General features: G+C 40.2%; 1 long non-coding RNA gene across 2 annotated transcripts in view; it reads right to left on the reverse strand.

Annotated features, from left to right (window-relative positions):
* The window catches only part of LOC113020848 (uncharacterized), an 82,670-nt gene that overhangs the window by 14,233 nt on the left and 49,096 nt on the right, over window positions 1–19,341 (reverse strand). The window contains exons 2-5 of one of the 2 annotated variants that reach the window (XR_013901947.1): window positions 18,493–18,640; window positions 17,633–17,935; window positions 3,980–4,096; window positions 2,733–3,277 (exon numbers count right to left, since the gene is read on the reverse strand). This is a non-coding gene — a long non-coding RNA (uncharacterized LOC113020848). Of the gene's footprint in view, window positions 1–2,732; window positions 3,278–3,979; window positions 4,097–17,632; window positions 17,936–18,492; window positions 18,641–19,341 lie in introns of those variants that run through there. The other variant, XR_013901941.1, reaches the window with a different exon arrangement.

Here is a 19,341-nt window from a genome sequence, read left to right on the forward strand (position 1 = left end):
TTGCCTCCAAGGAAGCAGAGGTCCCAGTCAGTCACAGAGCTACTCCTTGGTCATTCTCTATTAATTTGCACAGTGTGTTCTCTGGGTGTCAGGGTCCTGGCAAAGTCGCTCCCCAGTGACTCCTACCTCCAAGTCAGCTGCACAAAGGGGGCCCTAATTAGACTCTCATGTGTATTTAATGGACCTGCTGCCTTTAGTTCTGTGAGACAGAAAGTGCCTGATGCTACAACCTCTGTATGAAGAACCCTTCACACACTTTGGAGAGGGACATGTCAAGTAATATCTGTGTGTGTGTGTAAGAGAGAGACAAGGAGTGTGTGCTTAACAGGACCCAAACCTGAAGCCAAACTTTTAGAGTCCAGTGAGTCTAAAAGTATTATACATGCATCATGCATACCTTCCTGACCTTACGTTGATATTACTTTAAAAAGAAGATTTTTTTTAAAACCAAATGATATTTTTCTTTTCCCTCGACCTTACAGAACCTCAGTATTTAGATCATTTTTAAAAAGTTGTAACACATCCATTTCCACTTAAAATCGCTTTCATATTTAAATTTCATTTCAATGGCAAATAGTTTATACTTCTATGTCAGACTATGTCTTTCAGGATCTTTCATTTACAGTGTGCAAATCACAAAACCTTGTCATTTTTTCATAAGCACCTCTGCAGGAAAAGGAGTTTGAGTGAGGCATGTGGATCATCCAGACTAATAGGGGCACTGTGAAACACAATTTTGAAATTGAAATTCTGTTCACCCAGAGGTATATATCTCAAAAGTTGACAAATAAAACAGACAAAACTGGTACAATCCATTTTTGGCTAAGAATGATTTTTTTCTGTACTTAAAGGGAGCTGAAATGCATAGAAAACAATCAACAATCATCACATTTTCAGCCTTGTGGATGGGAGTGGGACTGCTTAACTCTAACCCATTTGAATTTCCTCTCTTTCAGCGTGGCCTGTTCTAATGAGGACCGACATCTGGACCAATCTCACAATACGGGGGCTTTGACGAATGTGACCCCTGTGGTCAGTCCTTGCCCCTAAACCCACCAGGACACATAAAGCCGTAGCACAGCCCCTGTTAAAGGGCTGCACTGGAACATAAATCGGCCCTGGCGTTTTTTAACTGTCCAATTTGCATGGCCCCTACACAAAGAGGCTAACGATGTTTTACAAGACAAACATGCATAAGCGCAACTGCAGCAACACAAACATGCATGCAGGTAGATGACCTGGTTGAGCTTATTAAATATCGTAGAGCTCCGCGTAATGTGGAGGATGCACAGAATGCCTGTTGTGCGCACAGGAAAAACATTTGAGCTCGTTTGATACGATTGCTTTGACGTGGCTTTAGCCTGAAATTGCAAGCAGAGCTCACGGAAAGCTGCATTGTCCGACAGAGCAATGCGAGTCTTTGAGATAGAAGAAAAAATGATTTAAAAGTTAGCGAGAAAGAAACCACAAAGCCAGAGAAAACAGAAAAAGAGCGAGACTGCCGATGGGAAAAGGCAAGATGAAGAGGGTGGTGAGATGGGAGTATGGGTAGTTTTATCTGGTGGGCAGGGAGACTGTGGCGGCAGGATCTATCTCTGTTAGAGAGAACATGGGCCTGTTATTAAAGCCATTTATCACTGGCTGAATATTCTCCCTTTAATAGGCTCTGTCGTTAATTACCCAACTTTGTCAAGATGGGGAGTCAAGGGCTCTCTGTTTTCTCGGTCTGTACACAGACAGGCTCACACGGACACACACACACACAGAAACACATGCTTGAACACATCAGATGATTCGATACATTTTCACAAATCTGGAGGCAGGACAAAGCATTTATATGACCACAGATTAGAAAAAATGTTTTTATTTCTACAGCAACACAACATGAAACGAAATAGCCCAGAAAGAAATACTATCTTTCTGATGCTTGTCCATAGCTCTGTTGACATTTGGCAAATAGAGAGGTTTTTATTACCAGCAGCGACAATGTATCTGCATTGTTTTTGCCATGAGACTCTGCCTTTGCGTCTCTTAATGGCTTAGCAGGATCTGGGAGGCACCTACAGTCGCTGGAACTAACACAAAGGCAGTTTTGAGCAGAATGCTTAGGCTCTTGTTAATTTCTCTTTGTCTGTGGACAGATGATGCTAACATGATCAGCACAGCTATGCGAGACATTCACTGAACTTTACATGTGAGTCCCAACATCCTTCTTCAATCTGTTTGCCAGCGTTAGTAGTGTTATTTTACTGGACTGCCTTCAATGCTCCTGCATATTATGTGCACAGCTGTTTTTTTTGTTTATTTTTGTTTATTTTTTTCTGGGGGGGGGGGGGGGGGGGGCTTAAAAAAGCACATTAAGAGCCAACAAGATTGTCCGATAGTGCTTTGTAAATGCAAAATTTCTTATGCACATATTTCTTTAATTGTTAATTTTTCAAGAAAAACTTACCATCACTTCATAAAACCTGAAACAGGATAAAAGAAGATCCAACAACAAACAACAGCAAATCACTGCTTACACATTAATGCATTAGTTAAACCTATATATATATATATATATATATATATATAGACACACTTTATATACTGTATCACACATTTTTTGTATCATGAGTACTTTTACTTGTTATGGAGTACATCTATATTTCAGCTTTTAGTATAATAAGATCTGCTTAGTACAGTATATATTTTTTTAATAGTTGCTGAAAAAATCAAAGAATTTGAAGACATTTTATTGAGAATTTTTTATTCAACTGATGGAAAAATCATTAAAAAAAACTAAGTTAAAATAATTTATTACACTGTGTTTGAAATAAAAAAAACAAGGATCTGCTCTACCTGTGTGTGTGTGTGTGTCTTATATTAACAGGTGGCACTAGAACCTCTAAACATTAATGTTCCAACAATAATAAAACGTTTATTTTCTCCTCTTAAGTTTCTATTTGGGCGGCTTCAAAAATGAGTTTTCATTAATGTTAAGCTAACAGTTTCAGGTGCTCCATTTACACTGGTGTGGGACCGCACCTCCTCCCCCTCTTCTGTATCCCTAATCACACTCTTTTGTGATCCTTTTATAATTAGCCAGTTTACTGGCAGGCAGAATGGAGTGGTGGATGTAAAGCATTTACAAGGGTCCTCGACAGGACACGCCAGCACCTTTTGTATAGCAATTAGTTTGTCTGTGAAAACGGATAAGACAAATAGGCTGGGACGGCATCTGGTATCCTTGTAGCTCTCAGTGCCTGACACAGAGAAAGAAATGGGAACACAGAGCCTGAAAAGGAGGGAAAAAAGAGGTTCAGAGCCAATCAGGAACAATAAGGATTGCACCTCAAGGATTTGCTATGAAGGCTGAAAAGTTTACAGTATGAGGAAACTGATCTGGAAATGAATAAAGCAGCTCTGACAAATATGATGATAAGAGACTCAGAGAGGGCTGTGTAATAGGGACCTACTTTTTGCGCGCTACTGATTAAGAACCGGCTAAGTGTCTGCAGAGATTCCCCTGTGCACAATGCAGCACAGGCAGAGTTTAGTATTCGTCCCAGTAGGGTTTCCTTTAGTACCCAGTCATTTACATTGTAGTTATCCAAAGACAGAAGGAATGAAAGACAGAGTGTCAAGTGCTCTATTGATCCCTTTGGCCTGATTAGCTCACCAGTGTACCATCAAAGCAAACTAATCAGATACATTGATCATGGAATACTTTTTAATGCTTCCCCAGGCAATAATATGATTTTTCTCAAGTCAAATTACTAGTCAGTTATCTGTTGAGATGTGATACCAGGCATCTGGGGTTTTAACATTTCCTATGAGATGTCAGTTAGAGTCAGTGGCTCCATTTCAAACTCTTAACTGTTTGGCAACAATGTGGCACTGACAATAAAATGCCACTTCATTTCCCGAGGCGTCATAATTTCTGCAAACCTAGTTTTGTCAAGTACCGCTGTCAACAGTGATAATAGGTGTTACTCACTTGTTATATTCTGGCTTCAGCACAGACTCTCTGCTGCGTTCACTTTTGGCCAGAAGAGGTTGCTGTGTTCCCTGCATATAACATGAGGCCTGCACTGGTTCCAGGGTGGGGGGGTTTCTATGAGAGAAAGAGGAAATAACAATGAGGAGCTGATAATAAAAATACTACAACTGAAGAAAATGATCTGTGCTTTGTGCTCATTGAAACAATGAAGCAGACATGCTGAAAATAAACCAGCAACAAAATATCGAAAGCAAACCCCAGTGTGTTGTAACATGTGAGATAATTGGCGGCAATGGACAACAAATCTCCCCCACCAAAAAGGAAAGTTTTTGTTAATCGCTGTTAGCCTGCAGCCCTCTAACATTGAGTCACCACTAATTGATTATAGATGCCATTTCCATCATTGACAGTAGGGGGCAGGATCCATACATTGATTGCACTTCCATTATGTACAGGCCAAGTAATTGTACTGTGAAGCCTATTAACACACAGAGCTCTGGAAAATATTTTTTCTGTTGAGTCATGCAAATTTATTTGCCTCTACCATTTATTTCATTAAAAAAAAGCAAAAAAAAGCCAAAAAAAAAAAAAATGCTCAGACTCACAGCGCACAGCTTTTGAAAGAGATCAGAAGGGGGAAGAAAAAATAATTAATCTCATATCTTCAAAGTTAAATCTTCCTCATCCCATTTACACCAATATCTAAACAAGCCCCACGACAGAATCTGAACAGCTGTGAGAGATACGAGTCTCTCTCTGATACCTGTGTTCCCGTGATGCCGGTGATCAAACGCTGTGATAGCATAACATCCCCTCCTGTCTGTCACAGCCTCAGGCTAAACATCAGCAGAGCGCCTTGCAGCTTGCAAATGTTCTCATGACAAAGTTAAAATGTCTCGATTAATATCTGAGCGCTCGGCTGTTTTGTCACTTATCTGTGTCTCTGCTTTAGCTGCTTTTCCAGCTTTGTGCAGTGTTGCTGCATCAGCGGGGGAAAAGATTCAACCAGTGGGAAGACCTAATTCATAAGAACTGATGAACCCGTCTTTGCTCCTTTGCACCTGTGACGACTTGCTTCATGGTACATTTTGATAAAGATGCTTCTGTAGATATATCCTAAAAATTATGTTGTTGAATTAAATAAAAAATACATAAATAAATGAGGAGTTTGCTTAACGCTTGCCTAGTACTGTGTCATTTAAATATATTTAACCAGTAATACACAGAAAAATGTAAACCACAATCAAAAGATGACGCCCACTTGGCCTTTTGAGGCATTTAAAGGAATCTCAGTTTGTCATCCTAGGTGTGACATTGCTAAAACAAAAGGATCAACTGCACTCTTTTGCAAAAAACAAACAATTAAATATTGTTTCAATGTTTTCTCCCATCAGGACAAGCAGGGTGGAGTTCACTACTACCAAGAAGTGAAAGTCCCACCAGCAGTGTTCCTCCATGTTGACAGTTAATGTCCTGCCCATCTATCTTTTAACCATATCTCATGCGTGATGGCATGTGACTAAAAAGCTTGCCTAGTCAGACCTAATTAGGCAGCGCCTAATCAGACAAATCCTTGGACAAGCACACAAAGTGGATCGTAGGGAGATGTAGAAACCTTCCCCCGATGGACTCAGTGAAAGTATACCAAAAAATACTTTCGCGATCTGATGGAAAGTCCACTCGTTTAACTGCAAATACGAATGAAATATAAATAAATGTGAAGGGAAGCTGTTCTATTATTCTGTAATCTACTCTCAGAATCTCTGTTTCCACATCTGTTCAATAGCCCCTCCCCTGTTGATCATTTTTACAGTTCTGCATTTTTACTGGACCTCTGAGACCCAAAATCTTGATGTACCTGTAGGAAATTTGATTAACACACTTCAAACTCAGTTGACTGCGCAAGAAAAAAAAGGCTGTACTGAAGCTTATGGTGCCTATGACATAGGGCAGATGGAGAGCAATGATAAATGAGGAAGAGGGATGGATGTGAGTCAATACTTGCTGTGCAAAAGTTAGTCTGACATGGAGAGGGGGTGCTGTAATCTTAGAGAAGAGGAGAGTACTTCAGAGGATGGGAGAGGACAGGACACCAGATAGGAAAGGACGAGACAGGCAGGAACAGCAGTACAATAATGTCTCTCTTCACTCTGTCGGTCCCTGTGCACTAAAATATTGAAAAGCTTTTGTTTTGCCTAGTTGAACATGCACTGATGTGACACAAACTGTGAACAAAGTCATTTCACACGCATGGGAATCCTCTACTTTTATAATTTATGATGAGGTGAAGACTGCAGCCGCGCCCTAAAGTTTGTTCTCGACATCGTAACAGCCGCTACATCCAAACTTAAGAAAGTTAATTCCGTCAGTTTCTTTGGAGCTTAGCTTTCACTCGTTTAGCTACTGATCACACAAAGCAGCTGGCAGAAAAACCTTGAAAGAAAGATCACACGTCTCTGAACACAACCCAAAGGTTCAATGTCCACAGTTACTTAGGTGTGTCTTCATTCCTGTGTAATCAAACTAATCTCCCCCTTTTAAATAAGAGAGTGACGTTTGTTCCTACCTTGAGCTGGAGGCTAACAGTAAGTCCTAATGTGCAAGTTACTTTAAATTTACTCAAAGGAAATTTAAACAGTAACATCTAAAACCTGTGACGTCAGAATAAAGTAACAGTATAAGTACATATAATAATAATAATAATAATAATAATAATAATAATAATAATAATAATAATAATAATAATAATAATAATAATACTGAGTTAAACAATAAAAGAAAAAGATTGCATGCATGCTAATTCCCAAAAGTGTTCATGCACGATGATTCACTATTATTGCCTCTCATAAATAATTTTCCAGGAAATTAAAAAAAAAAGATAGCTCTAACATACCTAATAAAAACTGAAAAATGATGGGTGCGTAGAATCACTGCTAACCCTGCCTATTAGAGTGAACACTGCATGCACACAGTGGAAGTCACAGTTTAAATCAAGATGCAGAAAGAGAGAAACCGTGACTTACTCAGGTCTCGGCCTGCGCTCAGTTCAGTGTGCTGGTTATCCAAACCCCAAAGACACGGGGACAGAGATTGAGCAAATACACAGTGATCACCCTACAGTATAAAACACTGTTCAGAACAGAAGGAACCACACACACACGCACACACATACAAAATCTCTCCCACAGTCGTGAGCATGAATTATACATCTCTCTAGAGGATTTGCTTTCTTCCCTCTGTCCCCCTTCTTTCTCTTTTCCTTAACCTCTGTTTTATTTTTTCGTCTTTCTTCCCTGGCTGTATTAATTAACAACAACATGAGGATTAAATTAGTTTAACTTTACAAGTCAGCAAAAAAGGTTTTAAACGAGCTGCTTCCAAGACATACGAGCGGGAGTAACAACAGCGACTGATGAATGCAATTCTACCCTGTCATGGACACCTCTGTCGATATCTACATCATCTCTTCCTTTTTTGTGTCTGCATGTGTAAATGCAACCGAGACCTTTTAATTTTTTTTTTGTACAATGAACGAATGTATCCATACAACTCTACAACTGAAAATATCCCACTTTGCTGTGGTTAAAAAGAACCAATACGTACTGTATCTGTAAAAGGTTCGTGTTGAAACACTTTAAGTCACTGATGATGAATAAATTATTTCATCCTCACCACGGGGAAACTAATTTCTACTGACATTCAAGGAACACGTTTTCAGAAGATGTAGAGGTATGGGTCAGCAAATTAAACTGCAGCAGTACTTGTGTGTGTGTGTGTGTGTGTGTGTGTGTGTGTGTGTGTGTGTGTGTGTGTGTGTGTGTGTGTGTGTGTGTGTGTGTGTGTATTTTTGTGAGGACGACTCAGTCTCAGATAAAACAAGCCCTACATACAACAGCCCAGGGACACTCCAACCATAATTGTGCGGGTGACATTTTAGAAATACTCACACAACAGGGGTCAATTTCTCTTCAGGTCACTGAGAAAGACATCATCAAACTACTATTAACTCTGCAAACAATCCTAGCCCCACTGCATCTCTATTGACAATGGATTCCTTCAAAACAGTCCAGAGGCTGGAAAGCTTTGCCCTCAATCTAAAACCATAACCTCTGAGTGAATAACAGAAATGCCCATCTAGGCAGGACAGACTGACGGTAAGGAGCCTGTACAGTCATGGCAAACAAATCCGTGCAGCTGTCCCCCCCCCCCCCATCAGCTTTCCTGCTTCTTTTAAACAGGCGTTTGTTGTACACCTGTCTGGCTCACTCATACTTAGACATGCAAAAACACAGGTAAGCAACCTGCACAGAGGCATGCATATTTCTGTAGCGGTGGGGCACTCACACCACAAAGTGCTTCACTTTTACTGTCTCATTCAGACATACTGCACCTCATGTTATTAAACTGTTAACAAAGCAGACAGCGAGTTTTGCACCATGCCTCGTACATGCCCTTGTTTTAAGATGCATGCTCCACAGCGGTTTGGTGTGCCCACAAGGGCAAGGTGTGTATTTGACATAGAAACGTCAGGAAAGGGTCCAGATGCAGTCCACTGTTTTTCTGTAATAATAGCTAGCAGCCTTGCTGTTAAATAATTAATGTGGTCTATCCAGTACAAAGTGGATGGCATGCAGGCAGCAGTTCACCATCTCATTCTCTATTTCCCCTGACGGACACAATGCGCATGACCGTGCTTATATTTGTTTGTCTTCTTAGCACTCTGCCTAGTGCTCCACGTTCATAAAAGACAACAAAAACATTTCCTAAGAGTAATAAAGACTGATTTTCAAAACAAACACTAATAAAGCTAATAAGAAAGCTAATATACGTTACACTAACTGCAGCTCAAGCAGCTTGCATACAATAAAACTATTACATGCTCCAAGGTAATACACAAGCTCTCTGCCTTTATCTCAGATATTTGTGTGTGTTATTAATGATTTTAAATATAGATATTACTGAGCTGTTGAGTTGGTATACATGGATATTTTCTGTGACATACCCTTTGTTTAGGCCAAAGTATTAATGAAAAAAATAAAAATTGATCTTTTAATGAGTGATCCTCACATCAACGATCCACTGTCTTGCCTTGCCCTCCTCATTGAGCACATGTTGTTTTTCTGTCCTGTTTTTACAAGAAACAATCTCATTTGACATTACAGTGCAATAAAAAGCACACAAGCATATTGGAGGTTATGGCAGGAGCGGTCACATGATCAATATCGTCCTAATCCTTGCCCCTTCAACTACTTTTCCTCCTCTCTCCCCTCACCACCTTTCCACCCAATCAATTAACTTCCCCAAGTAAACAGATCTGTCCCCATGCTCACTGCTCCCCGCTGTAACCGGATATTCCTCCTCTTCTTCCTCCTCCTCCTCCTCGTCCCAGCCAAGACAGTAGGAGAAACCAGATACCTGACAGACACAGACTCTGCTAGCCCTCTTCCAGTGTGTGCAGAGGGAAGCAGGCTAAATAAAGACCAATGACATCATTACATGTTCCTCATTGTGGTTATTACTAACACTATGACCTCTGAAAGGGTCATAGATCAAACATACAGCGATCTATGTCTCCTCAGGAGCTCTACTGTAGCACTATTATGAAGTCGATATGACAATTTAACTTTGAAAATGAAGTGTACTTTATGGACTTCTGTGGTCTTGAAATGTTTTATACTTAGTAAAGTATGCTTTGGTATTGCTCCACGCCTCTAATTAAACAAGTGACTTCTTGCGCTGCTGTACCACAGCTCTCACACTGTAGCAGGTGTTTGTGAAAGGACAGAAGTATTTATCGTCGAAGCACAGATTCACACGCCAGACTTCTGCTCTTTTATTTAGGCCTCCAGCTGGAAAGCCAGTCTGTCCAGACAATGCTGGAAATATGCGCTGTTTGTTTATTAATCAAACACGTCTTCTCTCTTAGTCTTCTCTCAGGAAGTACCAAGACGTGAACAAATATTTGCATTTTATTTCAAAGTATCTGAGAGTTTAGAAAGACTGACAAACCTATTGAAAATGATTCACCAAAAACATACTACACTGCTCAAAATGACCCCCCCCCTCCAAAACACCACCATTATACAATGCTGTCTACAACAGGAATCCCAAGAGCCCTTGAACATAAAATGGTTCATTCTTCCAACACACAAGCCAGTAAGATGCAGGCAGGACCAATCTATATCTCCTGTGACCCTCAGCAACATGTCGTTATACTTGCTAATCAGATTTAGAGACAACAAGTGAAAGGATGGCCTCTCTGGGCCGTTTGCTTTCACAAATGGATCTTTCCTAATATGGGAGATTAATAGACTACTATCTAATCTTCCTTGTGATTGAAGCTATGATTTGGTTACATAGAACCATGATGGATGTTGAGGCGGCGGCACGTGCGAGTCATGTTAACCCTTTCAAGACAGATTGCAAGGTGGCTTTGCTATTATTATTGTTATTGCTCGTTAAAGTGCAATGCAGCACAACCGTGATAATAATGAAGACGTGCACTGGGCCATTCGATCATGAGAATCAGTCCAGGAAGGGTTTCTTGAAGCCGCCAGCTGTTACAAATTACAACAGGAACATATATCATAGGCTGTAAGAAAGTAATAACATCTATCTTGTGAAATGTTGTGTAGAATGCTTTTACAAAGTCACAAAATATATATCAGATACTTTCATCAGAGAAAAGTCTTTTTTAAAAATATTTTTATATAACATTGTCATTCTTCTTATCTAGAACAGTGATGGCAAAAAGGAATATTGGTTTAAAACAAAATAGTAAAGAAAATGTATTTATTAGATTTCTTATGGGCTTTTTAGATGTCAGGGGTGAGATGAAGGTTTTTAATTTAGTTTCCTTGATCTAAGAAGACTATTTCCTATTGTAATAATGTGATTCCTACAATTGTTTCTAGTCTTTTATGTTAAACTGCCTAAAAATCTTTCTCTCCCAGACAGACAATAACAATCAATTCTGTTGGTATGAAATGATTTCCCTTGCACTATTATATGTGTTTCTATGCTTTAAATCTTAGCGCACTACTTGTTACTAAAGGCAAGTTAGCACGAGCAAAGGCAGATGTCACTGTTAGCAGTTAAACTCTGGTGTGATCTGACATCACATCTAGTGCTCTTTACTTTTAGAGGCTTACTTATAAACTATGCTATCTGAACTGCTGACTCTTATCTGAACTGTGAGATCACAGATAATGACGCTCTACACGGATTGCTAGGCAACGTGGAGATTGGTGACATCGCCTATGAGGTCACAAAACTGCCTGGCGCCTAGCAACAGCGAAAACCGAAAAGATCACCGCTTATGTGAACAACTTCAAACTAAACGCGGTACTTACTCTGGTCTTATCAAAGTCTGAAGCTGACAGTCGAGAACAGCGAGACAGACTTGAAACGATTCCCTGATTTATTAATGAGACGTGTTTGATGTCAACAGCATTACTGAGCATACCTATATTACACTTGTCTCCTGTGTGCCACTCTAAACAAACTGTGACTAAGATACCTGTGGATTGGTCATTACAAAGACCTGAACTAGAACGATTCATTTCAAATCAATCCACTGACGAGTAGGAATAATACAGCACGTCCAGGCCTTCAAAATGTGTGCAAATGCAGTTTGAGCCACATTTTATAACCCACAGCTTTTGGAGTAAACTGCTGTTTCACAGGATCAATATTGGCAGTTGAAGTGCAACAATATGCTGCCAGTCACTTACAGTTCTTACACTAGAAGTTCTTTCGGGATCTTCTGATGCTGTTTAAAAAAAAGGTCTGGGAGGGTGTAGGACCACTTTTCTCAGACCTTGTATAAATCACAGAGAAAAGCTGTCATCCCCTATAGGGCCTTGTTAGTTGCTACAGAACTGTAATGACTAATGCCTCACAGGCAAACCAATTATCAGGTACTTAACAGTCTGAACCTGTGATACATCTGTCAGAGGCTGAGTAGGGATGGGAGGCACATGCAAGTGCTTCAGCTACTTTTTCTCATTTCCCCCGCATTTTTCATTCTTGCTCTTCTTATTTTTGTACATCTCCTTCTTTCCTTTTTCTTTCACTTGTCCTGTATTTTTTGAGCCCTTGTTTCTCTCCCCCTCTTTTTTCTGTTCTCTCAGGGAGCCAGCTGGGAAACTGGCCTTGGGAAACAAGCTAGAAGCATACAACCATATGCTGAATATTTTCATGTAAGTTGTGTGTGTGTGTGTGTTGGGGTGGGGTGGGTGGGTTCTGTCTTCTTGTTCAAATGTTCTGTAATAGTTAAGTAGGACATTTATCTGGCAGTGGTTTGTCTTCCCCTGTTGTGCTTGTGTGTGTGTGTGTTCCTGAGTTCCTCCTCTATCCCACAGCTAAATGCCTTCAACATAGAGAATTTCACTTGTTTTTAAACACACACACACACACACACACACACACACACACACACACACACACACACACACACACACACACACACACACACACACACACACACACACACACACACTACAAACTGTACAGGCAGACTGCTGAGAGGGAGCTGTAAGAGACACTGACACAGCTTGCTCATTAGGCAGTTTCTTACTGGATTGAGGCCAAATATCTGCAGGTCATAAACTCACTGATGTAACAGGCAATGCAACTCACATATCTAGGGAAGTGTTGAAAGGCAACATATCTCATTTTAGGGTTGGCACTACTTATCATACTCATCTTGTCCATGAATATGAATAAATATAGCGTTTAAGTTAAGGTGTAAGCTGCCACAGACGGTGTTGTCATGAGACCCATAATTTTCCTTTCTCTGCAGGTGGCTTGTAATTACACCATAGATCACACTCTTGTCAGCCCCAATATCTGCTGTTGAAACAACATATATAGTTATTACATTTTATAGATATAGTTTGCATTAACTCTTTTCAGCATTTAAAGTGAGCAGGTACCATCATGGTTGTCAGCACAAATATCATAGTTGACTTGTACACTTAGCTATTCACCAAACTCCACTTTAGACCATTCAGACAAACGAATGAACGAATGAACAAACAACTGGACCAATGACACAAAACCCCCAACAAACCAATCAACCAATGAATGAACAAACAAACAAACCAGCCAACCAACTGTTAATACAAATGGTACATAAAAAACAAAACAAAAAGCAAACAAATAAACAAAACAGCTGAATCGTTTAAGCATTTATTTTTCTCTTGACTTAGTCTTTTGTTAAATAAAAAAAAAAGGTTAAAAGTTTGGATCTTGGACTTGAACAAGTCCAAATGAATTAAACATCAGAATGCTCAGTGAGACTAAAACTAAAGATAAAGACGCAGTACAGGCTAACGGCAAAGAATAACTTTTAAATATGGCAGAAATGAGATAGAGCTATAAGGAAAATACACATCTGAGTCACAGATTCTTGCAATTTACTTAATTTTTCAATGAGCGTTTTAAGTGATACACATGATGTTTGCTTTTGTGTGCTATTAAGATTAAAGTAAAACTGGTCTAATATGAATAAAAGTTCAATTAGAAAACTAGCTATTTCCAAGGATTAACATACATTTTCTTGCCACTGTTCAATTGCTATTGAAAACTCTCTTACAATACATTATGTGGTGCCTTTCTTACTCTATCCTACTGGTCTACATGTACATGCCCCTCCACCACCCAGGGTAAGAGTAAAGGGCCAACGTCTATCTCTCATTAACCTACTGACTGGATAAATCAAAGTGCAGGGCAGAGAGGAGAACCCCAGCCTTGGCCATTCAGATAAGAAGAACACAACCTACACCAGCTCATACCCTACAGCTCAGTGATATATGGATCTGCAGAGGCTAATAGCAAAGTATTGACAGGGAAATGGTGTGCTTATCCTGCTCTCGCATGCTGGCGAGAGGTCCCCAAAGCAGATGGGATACACTTTAGGGAGAGGGAAAGAGGAGGAGGGGGGGGGGGGGGGGTGAAAGGATGAGATAGAACTGTACTGGGACAAATTAGAGTCTTTATTGCTTTACTTCAGCTAATTTGCCTCTGAGTTTGAGTCTACAAAATAGTTTAGCAATTTCCTTTCCATGTAAAAAACTGTAATTAGTGGCTGGACATAACAATAAATGTATTTATTTGAATGTAAATGTTCTGACTTCTCTGACAACCAACTCCAGATATCTACATCGTATTAGCCATTAAAGAAGATAGTGAAATATTTTATTGTGCTGGACATTTATAAATATTTCAGTTCTCAAACACTGCAAAACATAAGAAAAAGCACACAGCACAGAGTTTGCAGGAAATTCTAATGTTTCCAATAAATAATGTGAGATGAGAAGCATGTGGTGGATGCCTAGTAGCTTAACCGCTCTCCTGATTTACTTATTTTGCATGTCAATCCATATTTTTCATGTCTATAAAATACAAAACACAATGGCTACAGGCAGCAATATAGTTCTCCAACAAGAACCAGTAGATAAAGATACTGGCCGTCCTCCCACTAGTGGAGTTTGTAATGATGGAGTCAGTAGGTTATCACTGTGGCCGCTGCACCTTGTTCTAAGTGACAGCTTTATCTAGCACAACCTATTCTTCCTCTGATGTGGCTGAAGAGGCAGGAGATGCGCACTAATGGCAACACTTCATCAACCTCTGAGAGGATGTAGAGTGAAACTGCAGCCTCTGATGTTAGATAAAGACATTGACACAGCTTGATTACCAGACCAGCTGTAATTTGGTTAAAGCCTGCAGTGCACTACACCTGCAGTAGTTTAGAGCTTGTAAGTGTCAGTGGATTCTTGAAAATTGAATTGACAGCGCTAAGCCTGTCATGCCATACACAAACAGGATGTAGTGCATGCGCTGGGAGTGCTGCTGTGATTGAAACAAGGACACAGTGTGTCCTCGATGATACAGCAACATTACAGAGGAGGTAAGTGAATGATTTTGGGTCGGTGTCGGCATCTGAAGACGTCACAGCACCTCTCTATGGCCACCAGGGGACACAGTGGATAACCGTAAATAAATGAATGAACAGGGAGGCTGAAGGAGATGTCACAGTTATTTCGTGGCTGAAAAGAAAATACACAAAACAATAGAGATTCTTATTGTGCTCATGTTTTTGAGGGGAAACAATTGGCTACTGTTGCTTCCACTGCGATCGAATACTGTTAAGAATCCGAGTCAGCATTTTCCAGGTGCTTATATTTATGAGTGGATTTAAAAAAAAAAAAAAAAAGACTGAAAAAAACTTATGCTGTTATCAACTCTGGAATATTATGAGCATGAATTTGCATCAATGAACAATGAGGGCGAAAACAATGCACTATCAAACGTTGCCAAATGCCTCTGTTCCTCTAAAGGAGACCACTTATGACCAACCTTACATCTGGATGCCAAGCACTGTGTGGGGGCCTGTCTATGACTATTATTACCCACTTGACGCCTTTATAGTTCCATGGCAGACATCCTCTTCAGCAGATCTAGAGACAGAGATGCAGAATGCCAAAGCAGCTCCACAGTGCCGGTGTGGGACAGTGGAGTTTTGTGTTGAAATAATTAGCCTGCTTAGCTGCCATCTGGGCTCTGGTTGCTTGTGTGTGGTGTGAGCCAGGTGCTTCATGGGTAATACCACAGAGAGACATACAGCAGATGCTCATGGGTAGTGCTGCCCACCTTGGCACAGACTTGGAATCGGCTATTCACAATACAAGTCTCGAGGAAGACTACAACAGACAGGACTAGTTTCTTGAAGCCCATTTTAGGGTTTTTTTCCCTAAACCAACTGCAGTAATTACTAAAGACGAGGTTAACGATGTCTGGTGGAAACAAAGTAAACTTCTTTTAAGTACATACAGTTCTGTAATGGGTTCCTCAGCAACTTTGCAAGTGAACCCAGTAAAAATCAGCAAAAGTGCATTCTGCTCAGATCTGAATCTGCGATAACCCCCATTTCATCCGACATAAAAACCAAACCAAACAATCAACACCCTTATCTATGAAACACAGGTGCCTTTTGATTACTGCTCTTTCCCAACACAGCTCAAAAATTTAAGGAGGTTTAAACATTTTTTGAGCAGTTCACTAGGCCAGTAACTTGATAAGAGCCCTGGATTTACTCAATGAGGAAGAAAGTTCCTGAGCAAGCAGCAGGCATGTGGTTGTTGTTCCCAGAGGGCTGGGAAACTGTATCTGCCCTGAAGGAGCATCCTCTTTGGTAAGCACTTCTTATCCAGGCCATCACTGCAGGCCGATAGCGGGTAATATCCAGTAACTGCAGCTTTATGGGCGATCCAATACTTGGATCAATCGCTAGGACAGGAGGAATGCCATTAACCCCTAAGATGTCTCTCCTTTTCTCTCTTGTTTTTGTTTCCTTCAAGTGGGTCTTTTATTTTTTTAAATTCTGACAGAGAAGTCAAGAATAATATTAATTCTTGAGAAAGAAAAAAGGAATGCTCCACATATCTCACTTTAGGATTTTTTTTTAAATTTCCCACAAAGCTCTCGCTGTCAGTAAAAAGTATAAGCCTGAATATCTCTTGTATTTCACCTTAAATTGGTTATCACTTAATGGTTAACTTCAGAGTGTCATAAAATAACACGAATCATTGTGAGATGAATAAGCTGTGTGCACATTAGTGTGAATATACTGTGGTGTTTCCATATGTAGGTTTGTCTGATTTCTATTTGGACTGTGGTGTGAGTAGAAAAAAAAAGGCTTAGGTTTATATTTCTATATCTACAGTATGGTTAAGCGTGTGTGTGTGTGTTTGCAGGGTTGTAGTTGAGAGTGTGTAAGAGTGTGCACATGTAGTGAAAGCTAGAAAGACAGAAAAGAGAGACTTTGTTTGAAACTCCCAATACTTTGGGGAGTATTGCCCCATATACTGTCCCGTGTGACAGAGCAAAAGAAAGCTCGAGTGAACCAAATATACGTAGCTCTCGCTGAGCATTTCTGTTGCTCTCACTGAATATAAATGGATAAATAGCTGCTGAAATGAGTTAAACATCATGAGAAATTACACTCATTGATACAAAGTGGGCATGCTCTACAAACATAATCACAAATGCATCATTGCAAATACAATTGATTATTTAAAAGGTAAAAATTACATGTACTACATTTTGTTTTAGTCACCAGGATGTCATATTTATTCGGGCGCATAGTTTTGTGATAGAGGTAGAGCAGTTCACTTCATATCAACCATAAACTGCACGGTGGAAATAGACAGCTCTTAAATTAAATCCCTGCAGAAGGCATTACAGACTGCCACTGTAACACTGGTGTGACAAAATCAAACAGAATCAAATGAACAGACTGAAGTAAAAGATTCTTAATTTAACTTGTAATATCCAATATGCATTATAATGTCTATTTTACTATTGTCTTACACAGGTGATGATTTACCACAAATTCTGTTTTTCTAGTCAAGCTGCTGAAAGTCTGCTGAAAGTAATGCATAATGTATTTTCTTAGTTAGCAATATAGTTATGTTGTTCTAATTTTCCCTGTAAAATAAGATGAAGAAAGCACTCACTCTCACTGATATGATATAGTGAAAGTTATTTCTTGTAGCAGTTAACAGACACATAGACATGTGTGGAAAACACAGCTACAACTGATAACTTAAACCGTTTAAGTCTAATGACAAAAGTTTCACTTACCTTGAGACCCCAGAGCGCGATCGCAGGTGTAGGAGAGGAAAGTTGAGCACATCCTCGTTTTTTTTTTTTTTCCACGCAAATGTCAGAGGCCACGAGGCAGCTAGCTGCGTCTGACTACCTCACAGTAACAAGCCTGGGCGCGAGCGAGCCGTCCAGGCGGGCCGGTGGCTGGTTTGTTGGAGGGTTGGTCAACTGGCCTGGCAAGCAGAGACAAGGGGACAGGCACACGGGGAGAAGAGCTGAGCTGGAGTGGGCTCTGCTGGAAGGCTTTTTCGCCTCTCCTTCCCTGAATGAAAGCAATCCCTAAGAGTGAATGGGTAATGAGAGACTGGCTCCTGAGATTTTAGCTTTCTTAATCATGTTCATAATTAATTCAAGAACATTGATAATTTCATTACATTCTTTTTGTCTTATCAATAAATGATGTGCCTGCACTTTTGGTCTTGTGTATACGGGGAGAGAGGGAGGAAGAGAGGGAGAGAGAGGGGGACAAGAGAAGTAATACTGCACTAAAAGCACAGGAGATGGAAAATGATACAAACAGGGAAGTGGTAATTATAATCTTTGACCAAGCCACTGGAAGCACAATATGAAGTCAAGTGGCTACAAATAATTAATAAGGCCTCCTGGTGTGTGTGTATGTGTGTGTATGTGCACATGTGAGAGAGAGTATGTGAATGTGTGTGTGTGTGCTAAGAGTGAGGCGCAGGGGGAGGGTAAGTGCTGACAAATGTCTTTTCTGAACATTATTTCACCAGCCCTCTCAGTGGCTGTTTTTACAAAAGAAAATAACGTGACATCACCAATAAACAGCGCGTTCTCACCAACTGCTGCTGTGAGGAAGTCAGTAATACACTCACCTTTAAACAGGGGTAGAGGGTGGAGGATGCCTTGTCTTATAATGCCCTTCAGATCCAATAAGAGCTCAGGTTTCAGGAACATTAGTGCAGTGAAGCAGTTTTTAAAAGACCATTCTGCTCCCTCCCTTGTCTCCTCTTCATGCGCCCTCTGTCAGGTCAAGAAAAGAAGACAAGGAGAGCCATTTTCCATCTTCTGGCATATACAGTTTCGAGTTATTTGGCAGCAGGAATAATGAGATAATATGCATTTTTAATAGTTCGTCTTCAGAATATTCAATAACCCTTCACCTCTGTGCGTGCGCTTATAGATTCTGCGCTTTATCAATCGAACTTTCTGTTCAAAACTGAGCTGGAAATAGAACGAGAAGGAGGGCAGGGGGAAGAAGAAGGGGGGGTGAGAAAGAGGATGTAATGGATATCTCTGTTTCCTAAAAATGCTGTGAGGATGATGGAGTCTAAGGAAGGCTCTGATTCACAGCCTGCTCTTTTTTGCTCCAAAACAAGACAAGTAGATGGATGGCTTTGAGCAGCCTAATTCGACAGTGAGTGACTGCTCTGTCAAAGGTCTAATCTTCTCCCAGAATAGTGGAGTAGGCTGTTTATTCTGATCAGACGTCCTTGATATATAATCATTAACCTATTGCTATTCAAACTGATGCGGTGAGATATGAGATGTAAGGGGTTACCTTCACAGGAATACCTCCTGTACTCGATTTGTGTCCTTAAATAATTGGTTAGTGAATTTGTACATGAAATCAGGGTAATTTGACCCTAACAGCAGTGTGTTCGCACCATTTCAGGGCTGTTTGATTTCAGACGTTTTCTAATGGATTTCTAGCCTGTGACACA

The sequence above is a fragment of the Astatotilapia calliptera genome, chromosome 1 (genome assembly GCF_964374335.1).
Source record: "Astatotilapia calliptera chromosome 1, fAstCal68.1, whole genome shotgun sequence".
NCBI classification, from domain to species: domain Eukaryota; kingdom Metazoa; phylum Chordata; class Actinopteri; order Cichliformes; family Cichlidae; genus Astatotilapia; species Astatotilapia calliptera.